This window comes from Dromiciops gliroides, chromosome 2 (assembly GCF_019393635.1).
Source record: "Dromiciops gliroides isolate mDroGli1 chromosome 2, mDroGli1.pri, whole genome shotgun sequence".
In the NCBI taxonomy this organism is placed as follows: Eukaryota; Metazoa; Chordata; class Mammalia; order Microbiotheria; family Microbiotheriidae; genus Dromiciops; species Dromiciops gliroides.
In genome coordinates this window covers 359,115,609-359,132,702 of record NC_057862.1, presented here as the reverse complement: position 1 = coordinate 359,132,702, position 17,094 = coordinate 359,115,609, and the positions used below count along the sequence as shown (strand labels likewise).

At 45.4% G+C, this 17,094-nt stretch overlaps 1 protein-coding gene across 11 annotated transcripts in view; it reads right to left on the bottom strand.

Moving 5' to 3' along the window:
- Window positions 1–17,094, bottom strand: part of CBFA2T2 (CBFA2/RUNX1 partner transcriptional co-repressor 2) — a 181,282-nt gene that overhangs the window by 91,212 nt on the left and 72,976 nt on the right. For 5 of the 11 annotated variants that reach the window (XM_043985290.1, XM_043985295.1, XM_043985288.1 and 2 more), the window contains exon 1: window positions 12,238–12,520. The exons of the other annotated variants lie outside the window; for them this stretch is intronic. The gene's annotated coding sequence lies outside the window, so the exon portion shown is untranslated. Of the gene's footprint in view, window positions 1–12,237; window positions 12,521–17,094 lie in introns of those variants that run through there. 11 annotated transcript variants of the gene reach the window in all.

The following is a 17,094-nucleotide window of genomic DNA, read 5'->3' as shown; positions in this document are numbered from 1 at the left end:
TGCTCCAATCCATCCTGTGTATACCACTAAACAAAATTTTCTAAAATGCTGCTTTGACTGTGACACTCCCCTGCTCAGACCTTCAGTGGCTCCCACCTGCCTTCAGGATCAAGCCCAAACTCTTGATCCTGGCACCCCAAGGGCCAAACTACCTTCTCAGCTTTATATCACCCTGTTTCCTTTTTTTGTTTGTTTTTTTGTTTTGCGGGGCAATGAGGGTTAAGTGACTTGCTCAGGGTCACACAGCTAGTAAGCGTCAGGTGTCTGAGGTCTGATTTGAACTCAGGTCCTCCTGAATCCAGGGCCGGTACTTTATCCACTGCACCACCTAGCTGCTGCCTTCCCTGTTTCCTTTTAAGAACTTTCCACTCTAGTCAAACCAGCCTCTTTTCTATTCCACAAACACATTTGGTGTTTTCCTGCCACAGGCCTGGATCAAATCCTCCCTCTTCCTTACTGTTCCATTCTTAAACCTCTCCCTTCTTCAAGTAGCATTGTAAGGGGCAGCCATATAATTCTTTGAGCAGTGCCTTCACACATTCATCAACCATTCAGCCAACCAACCACCACTTAGTGAGTGTTTCTGGGTAGAGGACTAGGAGAGAAGAACAATAAATATGACAAGAGTCCAAATATTTGTCAGTCATATAAATCCGATAGAAGAATGTTAATCCAACAACCAACTCATTGGACAAAGGAGGAAAATGAAGTCTAGAGAGGTTAGGTTACCAACAAAGGCATATACCAAGAGTTAGTGCCAAAGGCATCAATAAAAACCTACTTAAAAAAATAATTCCAGAGGTGATACCAGAACCCAAGTCGCCTAACTCCCTTCCTGGTCTTTCCAATTCCCCCATTCTGCTTCTCCACTAATTGATCTGGGCTGAAGGGAGACAAAAGGTATAAACAGAAGTATTTGTTTTCCAAGCAGAGATTAAAAATGAACAAATGAAAAGCATACAAATACATGGGGTATCCGAAGGCCCACAGTTACCAAATCTTATAGACAAAGGGACCCATGCAGTCTATAAAACAAGGCTCTGAGTCACCTTTTCTGGATTTCTGTTTTCTGAACAGCAAATTTTGGCTAGGTCAGGTTCATAGAATCATTGATTTTGAGCTGGAAGGAACTTTAGTGGGGGCATTTAGTCCAACTCTCTCACTTTTACTGATGATGAAACAGGCCCACTGAAGTAATGTGACTTGTTCAAGGTCACACAGCTAATAAGGGGCAGAACAGGGAAATAGAACAAGTCCTCTGACTGGAGAAGCAGTATTCTTTTCTCGTTTCATGCCCCACAGAGTGAGGCACAACATCCTCTTTGAATCTGAGCCTCTGAACAAAGGTAGGCCAATTCTTATAGTCTGGCAAGGTAAGAAATAGTAGATATTATGGTTCTGGGGGCTACCTCCCCAACTTTGCTCCTGCCCTCAAGATCATCCTGGTTTAGAAGTGTAGCACCCAAATCAGTTTTCCTTATAGCCCCATCCCAGTTCAGAGAGAGATGCCTTGCTAGGCTCTGGAAAACTTGTGCCAACGATAGTTCTGAAAAGCACCAGTCCAAGTAGCATACTTCATGAGTATGCAGGGAACCTGTATGGCTAAAACAGTGAGAAGAACTTTAGCTTTGAAGGCTCTAACCCCACCTTTAACACTTAGTACTTTTGTGATGACCTTGGGTAAGTCACACAACTTTCCTAGGCTACAGTTTTCTCAATATAAAATGAAGGGGTTATATCAGAGGGTTCAATCAGAAGATTTTCCCAGGTCTTAGGATGCTAGGATCCCACCGTATTTGGATTATCTTTTTGTCAGCCTTCTGAATCCAAAAAGTTACATACTTGGTATTCAGGTAGGACCTTGAATACCTCTTCCTTACCTCCCCAACAAGGACAGAGGCATGACAGGTCAGGAGAGGGTATCCAAAGACAAACTGTGAGACTAGCCTGGGGGGCAGCTAAGTGGCGCAGTGGATAGAGCACTGGCTCTGGGCTCAGGAGGACCTGAGTTCAAATCCAGCCTCAGAAACTTGACATGTACTAGCTGTGTGACCCTGGGCAAATCACTTAACACCAATAGCCTCACCCCCCCAAAAGAAGAAGAAGAAGAAGAAGAGACTGGGGGGGGAGGGGGGTAATGTCCTCCTTAGTGCTCTGTAGATGGTCAGGGATGGGATGAAGCATTGTCTGCAATGCTGTGGGCTGCCCAGAAAGGAACTGAGTGTCTCCTCAGCTCTCAAATTCCTGACCAACCTTACAATGTGGAAGGGGAAAGTAATGGGTACAAAAATGAGCAATGGAAAGAAGACAGATTCTTCCCCCCCCCCATTATTTGGCAGGCTCTGCACTTCCCATAAACTGAACCCTTCTACCCTGATGCCTTTGTTTATACTGTTCCCCATTCCCATAATGACTTTCCCTGACTGGCCCCATCCCCCATGTGTTGAAACTCTATCTCCATGTTCTATTTTGTGTTAAGCATTATTTATCTTATCCCCCAACTAGATTATGAGCCCCATGGGAGCAAGGATTCTCATTCATCTGTTTCTCTTTCTATCGACCATACTGGTCTATGGACAGTAAGTACTGAATTCAATTCAGCAAATGTTAATTAACCATTTTGAGTGAGGCTACTTAAAAAGAAATACAACTACCACCAAATTATTTCCAAGCCTGGTTTGTACAATCACCCAACCAAGTAAGTACTATTGCTTCCCTCTCAGACAGATCTCAGAAGATCTGATGATGGCAGAGCTATTCTTGGCTAGGGAGACTTAATGCCATCTCCCAGGGGGGCACATAATGTTATTCATTGTTGGATACAAAGATAGAGGAGAGTGGTCGTTAGGGCTGGAAGCCACCCAGGCCAGCTATCACCACCATATTCTGGACATTATCTGGAGTGTCATGACCCAAAATGCTATTTGGGGAAATCAGGCCACATGTGGTCATTTGACACAATAATGTATTTTGGGGACAGGAGAAAGAACATGCTTTGCTCATGAAGGACTGTCTCAGTGGGAGAAAAATAAAATTCTGGGCTTTAGACAATAAAACTGAAAATCCATGATCTTGTTTAAACTAAAAGGCATCAGAGGAAAAAAAAATCAACAACCAAAACCTCCCAAAGAAAATACAATAACTAAAGAGGCCACCGTTCTTTTTTTTTTCCTCCAGGGGTAAAAGTCTGAGGCCCCTTTTCTTGTAGGAGACTGACATAATGGATAGAGTGCTGAACTCAAAAGTCAGGGAGCCCCAGATTAAAATGCTGCTTCTGATACTTACTAGTTGTGTGTGATCCTACATGAGTCATTTAATTTCTCTGTGCCTCGGTTTCCTCAACTGTAAATTGGGGACAATAATGTCTGAAGCACCTACCTCTCACATGATTGTTGTAAGGCTCCGAGAGGAAAAAAAATTATGTATGTGGGGGAGGATAGGAAGCACAATCATTTCTGGGAAATCTGGATGAACTAATCCCCCAACCACCTGGTGGCCTAATGGTAACAAAGTCCCAAGCCCCTATTGAAGGAAAAATAAAATCTAACTATGAAAGAGCCCGCTAAGCAGATAGTCCCATCCACTATAGTAACAACTACTGTCCTTAAACAAGAGGAACCAGCATTTTTCATCTAAATGGCCTTCTTAAACAACTGTAAAAGTATTTGGCCACCTCCCCTTGTCTCCTGCCCTAGAAGAGGGAATGTTTTCACATTCTACTAATAAATCCTGCCAAATGCATTCCAAATATTCCCGTTCTCCTTTGAAGGATCCCCCTTTCTTGTTCTGTGAAATGTTTTACTTACCTATCCTAAGTTGCTGCAAAATGCTGCTGGCTGGGCTCTTTTCTCTAAGTGAGTTGCAAAGTTATAAAAACCCAACTGGTAGGCTCAGAGGCTGAAGCTGCTTTCAGGCCAGCAGGCCTCCTTAGTATGCTAATAAATGTCTTTGCTTTCAGTTTGCCCTCCTATCTTTGACCTGCAATCACTGGACCCCTGCTGGCTGGTATGCCTCTCCCAAGAAAGGCTATTCCTCTTGGTGGAGAGAATTCCCAACGTGTGCAAAGTGTTTTACAACCCTCTCAATGTTACAGAAATGTCAGTTATTATTATTATCACCAAGAGCAAAAATATCACTTTTCTTACCTCAAGACACATGAGACTTGGGTTCAAGTCACAGCTTCTCCATTTGGTAGCTGTGTCATTCAAAAGATTAAAGGTCTGAAGCCAGAAAGTACTCCAGAGGAAATCTGGGCGAACTCCATTTTATAGATTGGGGAAGAGTGGCCCAGAAAGGTGAAGTGATTTGCCCAAGGTCATATAGGTAATGAAGCATCAGGGATGGGATGGGGACCCAGGTCCTCTGATTATGCTGTTCTTTTTACTTCTCTCCACCGACAATCCTTGGGCAAGCCATTTTCCCCCATCAGGGCCTCTGCTGCCTCATGTCCAACATGCGGGCGGACCTGCCAATCCTTGAGGTCCCTCTAGGACTGTAAAGTTCCAAGTCTCTAACATCTCCTGCAATGCCTGGCTGGCACCGGGCCTTGATCATCTACCACTTCAGAAAGTCAAAAGTTGAGTTCTACTCGCTAGTTAAAGGCGCTAGCCCCGCCCAGAATGTGGTAATGCCTTTTAGCACTTAAGTTTACAAACTTTCAAAACCACAAAGTGATTTTATTGCAGCAGCTCTGCTTCAGGAATAGGTTGCATAACTCAAGTCAGCAGAAATGTAGTCCTCCGTTCCAATCCTTACCCTACCAGACAGCACTTCGTGACCTCAGACAAGACAAGGGCTGCTTAAGGACCGCTGCCCAAGGGAGCTATTTACTGCCTCTATTTTTCAGATGGGAACACAAAATAGGGGAAGTGGCTTGTCTATGGACACAGAACCGGTCATCAGAGATGCAAATAGCCTTTCTTGACCTGTTCCCCTAGTGTGCTTCCTCCACACTTGGATTCCCATCATTTGCTCCTCTAATCTCCTTCTAGCACAACCTCCCAAATGGGCCATCTAACCTCGCTCTGGTGGGAGCTAAAATACCAACCCCAGGCTGCTCCCAGCAGGCTGCAAGGAGAGTATTGTATTAAGCAAACTAGAATAACCACGTAGGCAAACCCAGAACAAATACCCTATTCAAAACCAAGGGTTAAAAGGATTGGATGGGGGTGGGGGGGTGTTCAAATAATCCCCACATTCCCGCTTTTAAAAGGGTCATGGGGGAAGAACCTTGGCTTCCTCTCCCTCCTCCTCCCCTTCTAACTAAACTTAGGAAATTAACAACCAGGAGATAGAAATGTTTTCCCCCCAGGGGCCCACTGGGTCCCGTTGGCTTGGATGTTCATGGGCGTGGTATGAAATATTTAAAGCAGTAACTAAAAATTTTCCATAAAAGCCCATCCAAAGTGTAACAACCCTTCCCGCTTCGGAAGCCCGCTTGGTCTCCAGTCATCGTAAAGATTTCACATCCTGTTCATCACCCTCCGTTATTTACATTTAATATTTAGGTTGGGTGGTTGGGTGGGAGGGAGTAATTAGTTTTGCTTGTAAACCGTTCATCACAGTTGTAATACTGACCGAGCCATGGAGCCCATTGGGGGCCTAATAGATTTCAGGGCATTATACTTCGGGTAGCAGGGGTGGGGGGCTGGGAGCTGGAAATCAATAAATGGTGACTTCGTCTCTGCACAGCCCCATATGGAAGTAATCAAGCGCAAGGGTGGCAGCTGGGGCCAATAGCAGTCACCTGCAGCTGAGGGACGTGGGGGTTTCGGATGGGTTTTTAATGCTAATTTCCTGCCGAAACAATGAGCTAGAAAGCGCAGAGCAACAGACGAGGCCGGATGAATGGAGACCAAGGCGAACAATAGCTGCACCTGGTGCTAGGAGCAGGGGAACAGAGCCGGCACGCGCCAACAGCCCAGGGCACATCTGTTACCCTCGGCCGGCCCAGCCCCCAGCCCCCGCCCGCCTGGTAAGTAATCCGGGGACCGCGAAACATTAACAGCTTGCAGCTCAGCAACAGGTTGCAGTGTTGTTGTTGTTGTTGTTGTTGTTTCCGCCCCCCCCCCAAAATTGGAAGCTGCTGCAAGTCTTCTCGCAGGGTCCGCTCCCCAACTTTAGCAAGAGAGGCAAGAAGGAGTGACTGCCGGGGGGAAGATGCTCAGAGAAGTCGGAGCTGGGTTCAAATCCCCACTCAGCCACCCACATTTATTAATTCCCACCAGGAATCTCAGACTCCCTACCCACCTCTCCGGGTGTAAATTGGGAATCCAAAATTCTAGAAGTGATGCTAGTGGATCAGCAATCCGATGACCTGTATTCGAATCCGGCCTCTGACACTTGGTACCCCTGCCATTTTGGGGACTGACTCCCTTCACCTCTGTAAAAATTAATGGGTGAAAGGAGGCAGTGGAAGGCCAGAGGACCGACCAAGTAATATATTTATGAGTTGGCTCTGAGCGCTTTAGTATCTTGTGTAACCTTGGGCAAATCACCCAACCTCTCTGTGCCTCAGTTTCCTCCTTTGTAAAACTAAAGGGGTCAAATGACTTGTCTTTGGGTGTCCCTTCCAGCTCTAAATTAAAACTGTATGACCTCCAAGGTTCCTTCCAGGTCTAAATTCAAATTGTATGACCTCTAAGGTCTCTCCCAGCTCTAAATTCAAATTCCATGACCTCAAAGGTCCCTTCTGGCACTCGATCTATAATCCTAAATAGAACCTGAGCTGGCAGCTTTGAACTAGATTTAGCCCTTCTTTTATGAAGGGAGAAACTGAGGCCCAGGAGATTAACTGATTGGCCATTGGTGACAACTGTTCTACATAGAGAAGCCAAGAAGCCCCTCTGACTAAAAATGTTGGGCTCCAAGCCCCTCCACCACAGTACCTACTTGCCTGGTAACCACTGTGTGATGATAGGCTTTTAGACCTAGAAAAGACCTTAAACATTATCTAGTCCAATCTCCTTATTTTACATATGAGGAATCTGAGGCACAGAGGGACATCACGCGGGTTAGTAAGTGCTAGAACTAAGATCCGAACCCAGATGCCCTTTGGGTCCAAATCCAGCATGCCTTTGGGACTATGATCCTGACCCTTCTACATAGCAGTTTTAAAAGGTACAGAATACATCTTGTTTTTCAAACCCTGAAGCCTGCTTAGGGGGAGAAGTGGTCATGGGAAAGGCCACAATTATCACATTCAAAAATACAAATGGATGATGTACAGACATGTTTGGAGCCCCAGCTACGTGCCCCACCCCCCTTCCCCAACTGTGGCTGAGTGTGTCCAGATTCTGTGCCGACACAGAACCCATGCCCTGCCCATCATCTCCCAAATGCTTCAGAATGAAAGGAGACAGGAATGCGACTGGCCCAGACCCCAGACAATAGACAAAGCCCTGCCTTTGCTGGGCGGAACAAAAGGAGTTCACTCTGGCGCCCTTTTTCAAAGTCATCCAGGGTGCGCTTTTCAAGTTTGCATGCACACAGTCGGCATCACTGGCAGGCCCAGAGCAGAGACAGCAGCGCCTAGGACGTGAACAGTGCCCATCCACAGAGGCCTGCAGTAACTGCTGGACAATCACAAGATCCAACCCTGTCACAAAACGATGGGGGTTTTTTGGAAGCCACAACCTAAACTCCAGTCTTTATTCTCAGTGACTTTCCCTTAAAAATCACACTCAAATCATACAACCCTCGAATGCAGGATCTTTTGATCACATCCAAAAGAATTACACTAGGATTAAGTCTGGTATTGCCAAAGACATTCTTACTTGAAAACCAAACATTTCCCTTATGTCCTTTCCTTTCCACCCCAACAACATGGAAGACAGTGAAGCATAATAACCACTGGACTGGGAGGGAGTCTGGGTTTTCTAGACCCCGCTTTGCCACCAGGCTTGGTTGTGTCTCTTCTCCTCTCTGATCCCCAATTCTTCATCTATGCAAGAAGGGGCTGTGCTTGATAACTTCCCTGGTCCCTATCAGCTTGATGAAGTATTGGGCTGATCTACACCACATGGCACAAGAAAAGGCCCCACACCTCATTTACTATAGTGGATCCAGGCCTTTGAGTAGCTCTTCCCCTGAATATGTGGTTTTAAGAGCTTTCATTGAATTGGACCAACTCTCTTTTAAGATGCGGCTCAGGGGCGGCTAGGTGGTACAGTAGATAAAGCACCGGCCCTGGATTCAGGAGTTCCTGAGTTCAAATCCGGCCTGCTGTGTGACCCTGGGCAAGTCACTTAACCCCATTGCCCCGTTAAAAAAAAAAAAAAAAAAGATCCGGCTCAAAAACCCTCCCCAGCTGTACACACATAACCTATACTGTGTAAAAGTGGTTTGACTAAAACCCAAAACATTACAGCCTCATCTTTACCTGGTTTGTTGGTTTTATGGTACTTAAGCATGATGCTCAGCTTAGCCAGGAAGAAGAAGAAGGATGATAGGTAGCATTTAGACAAAGCTGGAAAGCTTTCAAAGAAGTTTATGGATGGCATCTTACTTGACCCCCACAACAACCCCGTAAAGTAGATGCTATCCTTTTACACAGATGAGGAGACAGGCTGAGAGAGAAAGGTAAAGTGACTTGCTCAGAGTCACATGGCCAAGTAAGTGTCTGAGGTAGGATTCAAGCTCAGGATTTTCCGATTCCAAGTCCAAACACAATCCACTGTGTCACCTCACTGCTTTAGGTTAAGTTTCTTCTACTCTCTGAATCTCTATAAAGAGTATGGGGTTGGGGCGGCTAGGTGGCGAAGTGGATAAAGCACCAGCCCAGGATTCAGGAGTACCTGAGTTCAAATCCGGCCTCAGACACTTGACACTTACTAGCTGTGTGACCCTGGGCAAGTCACTTAACCCTCATTGCCCCGCAAAAAAATAAAAAAAAATAAAACAAGAGTATGGGGTGGAAGAGAAGCTTTCTTAGGTATCCCCTATCTAGGACATTCAAGGTTCTAGGGTCCCTTCCAGCCATGACATTATGCGATTGTAGGACAAAACTGTACTTTATTAATAGTGTGTCTTCAGAACTTCACAATTCCATTGCTCCAAAATAATTTCTTTACTTAGGATATCCCCTGGACATCCTTCCAGGATCGCTTCTATCTTTAATAATTTTATCAGGTTTCATAGGATTCAGAATACAAGAGAAGCACATTTGTAAGGGTTTCAAGTTCATAGATGTTTTCCCTTTTCTTATTTTCTTATTTTTTATTTTTTGCAGGGCAATAAGGGTTAAATGACTTGCCCAGGGTCACACAGCTAGTAAGTGTCAAGTGTCTTGAGGTCAGATTTGAAGTCAGGTCCTCCTGAATCCAGGGCCAGTGCTTTATCCACTCACTGCACCATCTAGCTGCCCCTTTCCCTTTTCTTATGGTGCCCTACTAGAGATCACTAGATTCCAGCCCCAGTCCCTTCATGGTTAAAGCACTGGCAGGCTGGGCTACTTTAGTGAAAACAGCTTTCCCTCATTCCTCTTCATGTCCATTTCCCACTTCCATGCCTTTGCTCAGACAGTGCCTTCTACCAAGAATGACCTTCCTCTATCACTGTACTTCAAAATCCTACCTGTCCTTCAAGATCCAGCTCTGACCGCCCTGCCCCTCTCAACCCCAGCTGGGAATTATCCTTTCTTCACCAGGCTTTTGTTTATATTTCACTTATTCACTTAATGTGTTCTATTGTGTATGGGTTATCAGGAGCTGTGTCACATCCCTTTAACTAGACTCTAAGCTCCATGAGGTCAAGGAGCTATGCCTTATTTATCTTTTTTTTTTTTAAGTGAGTCAATTGGGGTTAAGTGACTTGCCTAGGGTCACACAGCTAGTAAGTGTTAAGTGTCTGAGGCTGGATTTGAACTCAGGTACTCCTGACTCCAGGGCCGGTGCTCTATCCACTGCGACATCTAGCGGCCCCCTTATTTATCTTTGTATCTTCCTGAGCTCTAGTGTGGCCCTCTGTCCCCATTGGGTACTTTATTTATTGACTCGAACAGAATTAAATTCAGCTTATCTCCAAATACCAAATTCCGGAGGCTTGTTCACTCTGAAGGAACATCATGTAAATGAATGACAATTACGTTTGTGTGTGTATACCTCTACTAGACTGTAAGCTCCATGAAAATAAGAGCTAGGTCTCAATTATCTTTGTAACTCCCTGAGCCCTAGGATGGCCTTCTGTACCCATCAGGTTAATAAAGGCTTCTATAAAAATATGCACACATACATACATGTATACACATTTCCCAGACATTTGGATGAGCCAATACAGATGCTGGACAGCTGTGCCAATCTCAAATATCAAAACGGAAATATTGTGGGGGGAAACGTAAAATCTATCCTAAAATGAAGACCTAGAAACCTCTGAGGTCATTCCAATGCCCTCAACAAGGAAGAACAAGCATGCTCGGGGCTGGTATCAGTAAGCTGTTCATTTAGACCTCTGGTGGAGAACAGATAGACTCCCCCCCCCCGCCCCCCGCCCCCCATGCTGCCCCTGGAGACCAGGATGGCCGGGATGAAGGTCTGGGCTGACATGTCAAGTCTAGGACCTCTATGTAACCTAGAGCTAAAATGGAGCTGATCTAGGCTCCACAAGAGGACAGGCGGGAAGAATCAATCAATCAATATGCATTCATTAAGTGCCTACTATGTGTCAAGCACTGTGCACTAGAGAAGCCCCAGTTCCTCAAAAAGGATTGTCTGGGAGTTTCCAAAGGACAAAAGCAGAGACCAGTGTTCCTCAGGGGCTGTCCAAAAACCACAGGCTCCAGATCTGGTTTTGGGGACAACTTTCCAAAGTTTACCCCGATGGTGGGTTCTAGCAGGCTCATTTACATATTCACACCCAGACCACCCCTCTAATTGTTATTTGCCACAAAAAAAGTTTGTCTTTGGAACTAACTAAAAGGCATGGTAAGAAGGGGGCTGTGGCAATGGAGGCTCAGGGTGGCAGAAGCAGACAGAAGGGAGACCTTCTGAAAAAAAAATGATCAAGGCTGTGGGTGAAATCTCAGCCCAGGGTCTGGATGAGTGTTGTCAACCTGGAAGGATTATGACGGTTTTACTGCCACAAAAATTAACTCTATTCCCTGAATAAACTGTAGAGGAATCTAGATGCCTTAAAAACGGAGCCAAAAAGGACCTCAGAGGTCATCTTGACCCCATACAACAGGGATGCTTATTTGGTATAATAATAATAATAATATAGCTGTGTGACCCTGGGCAAGTCACTTAACCCCAATTGCCTCACCAAAAAAAAAAAATAATAATAATAACTCCATGTATAGACAAAAATCATGTGTGAATGGCAGCTCTGCTACTTTCTAGCTGGGTGGCCCTGGGCAAGTCACTGTCTCTTTCTGGGCCTCAGCTGCCTCCTCATCTGTAAACTTGGTGGGATCAGCCCAGATGAGCTCTGAGGGTCCCTCCAGCTCTAAAGCCATGAGATCCTAGAAATGGAAAATGAAGCACAGACATACAAGGAAGGTCGGATGTAGATTTGTTGCCTTAGAAAACGACCCAAACTTCCCTCCCAGAGAGGCATTTACTAGCGGGCAGCAAGAGCGGCCGGCTCCCTTAGTTTTCATGAAACACACAGAAACAACCGCGTACCATCAGGGCAAAATCTTGTCCTGAGAGCAGTTACCCTGAGCAGATACAGTAACAGCAAGGCTGGCAGGCTCCTTGTGATTCTATGAGGAGCAGCCACGACTCTACCAGCATGAAATATGGCAAGGAAAAAAGACCTTCCCCCCTGCCTCCCCCCAAAAATGTTTGTCTCACACCCGGGACCGTGAGGGTGGTGCTAAAGGAGACATCCCTTCCTCAGCTATATCACAGAAGGACCCAACATGATTGTCTATCTATCTGTCCGTTTGTCTGCCTGCCTATCTATCTATCTATCCATCTATCCTTTGTTGAAATGCTTTTTCAGGACTGCATTTCCAGGGGCAAGAGTCCTGTATTACTCTTAGATTCTTTGCCTCAAGTTTCCGTTTAGCAAAATGCAGCATTTGAACGGCGGTAGATGACAGAGTCAGACAGGCAATGTAGCCAACCCAAAGCTAGCCTGTGCAAAGCTGAGCAACCGCCTATAGGTTGGGCTCTTCTACCAAACCCCCAGAAACACTGCATCGTTCTCATCTAAGACAACCAAGAGCTCCGAAAGGCACCCGTGCATGCTGCCTATCTCAGCATAAAAAGCAGCAGCAAGATGAAAAGTCTCACTTACCCTAGATGCCCAGATGACCACAATCCAGATGCCAAGAAGCCAAATTATTTGAAATAGGAATAAAATGCTCCTCTTCCCCTGCTCCTGATCTCTGAGCACAGCCTGGGACCAGTCTTCCTCCTCCTTTCATTAGCTGGACATGTGTCAGCTCTCTCACATCTGTGATTTCTCACTGACTAGAGCTGCCTGTCCAATTCCAGGGAACACAGATGGATCCCAGAGGGATGGTCCTGCCAAACAGACCAGCTCTTTACCTTGCCCAGAATCCCAGATACACACACACACACACCCTTTCCCCCTCTCCTCTCCCTCTCTGTCTCTCTGTGTGTGTGTGTGTGTGTGTGTGTGTGTGTTTCTCTCTCTCTCTCTCTCTCTCTCTCTCTCTCTCTCTCTCTCACCCCTCCTTCCCTCCCTCTCTGTTACAGGCTCCTTGCCAGCTGATGTCACTAAGTACACCACCTCCCAGTGGTCCTGGCCAATCTGACATTAACGTGTTAAAATACAGTGTAATTTTGGTTTTATGGCTGACAATAACAGAGATGAGAATGTGCAAACTTCTCCCTATGATCCCCCAGTGGATGTGCAGAGAGACAAGGGTGCAAGGCAAATGTTGGGACATTCATCTATCTAGCAGCTTCCTAATATTCTCTCTGTTGTCTTCTGCTTTCCACTATTGTTAGGGTGGCCGGCTTCTGCGATGGCCGGGGCCCCTCTTCCATGCTCTTTACTGACAGAGGCAGTCATTCCAAAGGATGTCTGTCCCCTGAGTCCCACTCCACCCCCCCACAAAATCAGACTTGAATAAGAACTCAGAATTGGGGCAAATGTAAACTTGCAAACTCTGTGAGAGGAGAAAACAATCTGAGATCTAATGGAAATCACTCACACCGAGCTGCCTCTCCACCCTAGATTCAGTTAGCACTGCAAAACTGCCATGTGTTTAAAATTAGACAACTGCAGAAACGATTGGGAGGCTGGTGAAGAGATCAAACCAGTGAGGGGAACACACACAACTAAGGAGAGTTGGAGCACCAGGACAGGACATGGGCAGGAAGTGGGGTAGGAGTTAGCCGCTGTTGACGTTCAGAGTTAGTGTTCAAATGTCAGTACTGGTTCACATCCTGCTATATGGTACCTTAGAAACTGGAGAGTTAAGTATAAGAAAAGGAGAGAATATAAGCGCAATTTGGATTTGCAACCTTGATGACATTTCCCCCCATTTGAATAACTGATTTAATATCATCCAACAGGAAAATCTCCCCTCACCCCCCTCACCCTGAGACCCAGGCTCCAGGGAATTCCATGAGCTGTCCAACAAATTATTCTTCCCAAGGAGTATAATGGGGGAAGCATACCAGGAAGACTTCCCATAGTGGGAGGTTCAGCCCTTCTCAAAGGGACCATGCGTGTCCTCATTCCTCTCCTTCTACAGGGATCCCTACTTAGGCTCCAGTAATGGCAGAAGGGATGATCCAGGTCAAAGCCAATTCCCTGTTTCTCTCTAAGTTCCTTCTTCTTCCCTCCCTTTCTAGTATATGAAGATGGAGGCTAACCCTAACCCTCTCTACACTCTGCTAGCACAACCTTCCTTAAAAGCACATCCACAAGTTATAAAAAGGAACCCAAATGGGAGATGGTTTTATGGAAGAACCAACAATGTGCTGTAAGAAGAGCTGGACAGGTCAGGAAACTTGGGTTCAAGGCTCAGTTGTATCTTAAGAGCTCCATGACCTTGGTCAAGTCTTTCTCATGTCTAGACCCTCAATTTCTCCTGTATCGACTAAGGATTCAATGAAATACTTTCTAGGTCCACCTTTAGTTTTGTCTTTGATCACTATTGTTTTCACATCACGGACACTTGTGAATAGACTCCTTGCTTCCTCTGATCTCTAGCCTTCTTGTAACAAAGAAAAAGAAGGTTAAGGAAAACCAAGCCACACAGCGGCTGTGTACCCACAGTCCCCTATCTCAGGTCTCTTCTGGTCCCAGTACTCTATGATTCTAGGGTTTTTTTTTCCCTTTACTGGGGGAGAAAAGGTAGAGAAGAATACAAATTAACCAAAAGTGACTCCTGTTTTGAAGTTTAATGTGGAACTAAGGTCACAAAAACCTGCAGTTCTACAACTAATTCACTATTAATTCAGGAGTGAAAATAAATGATTAGAAATTCACACTGCAGCCTAATCAGTCATAACAGGACTGCTCAATGAGTCAGTTTATGGGAGACAAGTGGCCTTTCCAGGGAAGAGTGACCTTGACAGGGGAAAGCCTTTGAGGGAGTTTCCTCATCTATAAATGAGAGGGCTAGATGGAAATAGATGGCTTTAAAATCTCCTCTGAGTTCTCAATCCATAACCCCATGATCCTGTAACCAGGATATGAGAATATATCACTTAAGGACAGTTCATTATTTTTGGACTAACCAACTTTGCTCTGCCTTGGCCCCTGAAACAGACCGTCTTGCCACTATACTGGAAGTTTTGGTAAAGGAATAAATGGTAGAAGAAATGTGTGAGGACAGTCTGGTGTGCCCCCTCCCCCCCCTTTCCATCTAACATACATTATCACAGAATTTTAGAGTTGAAAAGAACCTTTCCCAGAAAGGAATTCCCACTGCAACATACTGGACAAATCCAGGCTCCACATGAAGACCCCCAGTAAGAAAATACACAACACCTCCCAAGGAAGTCCAAAGAAAGGTCATGGGATACAGTGGAAAGAGGGCATGGGTTCCAATGCTAGCTCTGGCACTTCTTATCTGGGTGACCTTGTACAAGTCAATTAGCCTCTCTGGACCTCAGTTACCCCATTTGTAAAACAAGGTGATAACAGACAGCCTTAAAAGTTCGTCTGGTTCTCCCATAATATTATGTTTATAATTATTCAATGTTTTATGCCACTCCTAGACCAGGATTAGATATCTCCGTGATGGAAGGAAAGAAACAAGCATTTATTAAATACCTACTACAAGCCAAGGCAACTGTGCTCAGTGCTTTACAAATATTATCTCATTTGATCCTCACTCACGAAAACTCTGGGAGGTCGGTGCTATTATGATCCCCCATTTTACAGCAGAGGAAACTGAGGCAGACAGAGGTTAAGTGACTTGCCTAGAGTCATACACCTTCTAAGTGTCTGAGGCCAAATTTGAACTCAGGTCTTCCCAGTTCCAGGTGCTAACTGCCTAGGTGGTAAAATGAATGGTTTCTTGGGTAGAAGCTGGAGAGCTTTTGGCTTGACATTAGGAAAAACGTCTTATAATGGGAGCTGTCCAAGAGAAATGGTTAAGAGGTAGTGAGCTATTATCACTGGAGGTGTTCAGGAGAAGGTTGGCTGACAACTTTTCAAGGATGTAAGGAAATTCCTGGTCAGGTAGTTTGGAGTGAATGACCTTAAAAGTTCCTTCCAACTCAGATTTTGGGATCTCCTCCAACCCCAAGGACAACATGTCATACCCAGGAGATACATAATAAACATGTGTTTAAATAAACCAAACTGAATATAACCCATACCCCAAAGCCTGACTTCTGAGCTTGATGGACTAATTAACCTTAATTAACCTTCCTGGGCCCTCAGTTTTCTAATCTGTAAGAGAGCTAGGTTGTGAAGGTAGGACACGAATGGCCGTGAAAGGGTCCCATTCATCTCTAATATGATCCTACAACCAGGCCATTCAGAGTCTTTTGGCACAACATTTTTCAAATGTGGACAGAAGAGAGAGACATGCTATCCTCGATAGTGATGTGCTGATCCTCATATTCCTGGGGGCCTTTCCTCCCCAACCAAGGCCTAGACAAACACTGACCAAATTGAAGGATTAAGTGTCATGGTGCCCAGTACTGTCCCCATCCTGCCCACCCTCCTTAGGATGTTACAGCTTGTCACGGCCTTTCTATAAACCGTGGCTCCAGAATTGGACACAATACTGTCAGCTGAGTGGAAATGGCAGAGAGGACATTAGGACCATTTTCTTCCTTCCTTAGCTCCAATGGCTCATTAGTGCTCCTGGCTCCCTTGTCACACTGTTGACAACTCATATTGAACTTGGCAGTCACTAAAACACCAGCCCTCTTTCTCACCCCGACTGCTGTCAAAACAGGCTTCCTTATCCTGTACTTGTGCAGCTGATGTTCTGAGTCCAGGTGCAGGGCTTTATATTCATCCTTATCAAATTATGTTGCGTTACTTCTGACCCATTCTTTTGTCTGCCAAGAGCTTTTTGGACCCCCGGCGGTAATGGTTCTGACATTTGACAGCTTTCATCCCAACTGCATGTCATCTGGATATTATATGACCCTTTCCTTGTGTTTTTACCCAAAGTCACTCACCAAAAAGTGCCAAAAACAGGGCAGAAGACAGATCCTGTGGCTACCAAAGGAGAGCTTCCTAGAGACTGACAATGATTCCTTTATCATTACCCATTAGGTACGGCCCTTCAGCAGTCCTAAAGCCCCATAACTTCAGCCAGCCCAAGACTGACTGTCAGGCACTGGACTAGGTGCTGAGGATGCAAACACAGACGTGAAATTCTCCCTGTCCTCAGAGAGCTCACATTCTATCCCATCTTTCCCTATCGTGTCCCTGAGGATATGATGAGATACTTTATCAGCTGTCACCAAGAAAAGACACTGCCCAGGATCCTCAGTCTAAGAGCATGGGGCAATGTGGAGTTCATTTTACAGGGTCACCCAAAGAGCTAACTTTTTAAAAGTGCTGATGGGGGCAAATAGGTGGCATAGTGGATGAGAGACATTTCCTGGCTGTGTGACCCTGGGCAAATCACTTAACCCTAATTGCCTCCCCAAAAAGTGCCCATGGCTTAGAGAGGTAGTATAACATCATAATGGAGAGAATTGG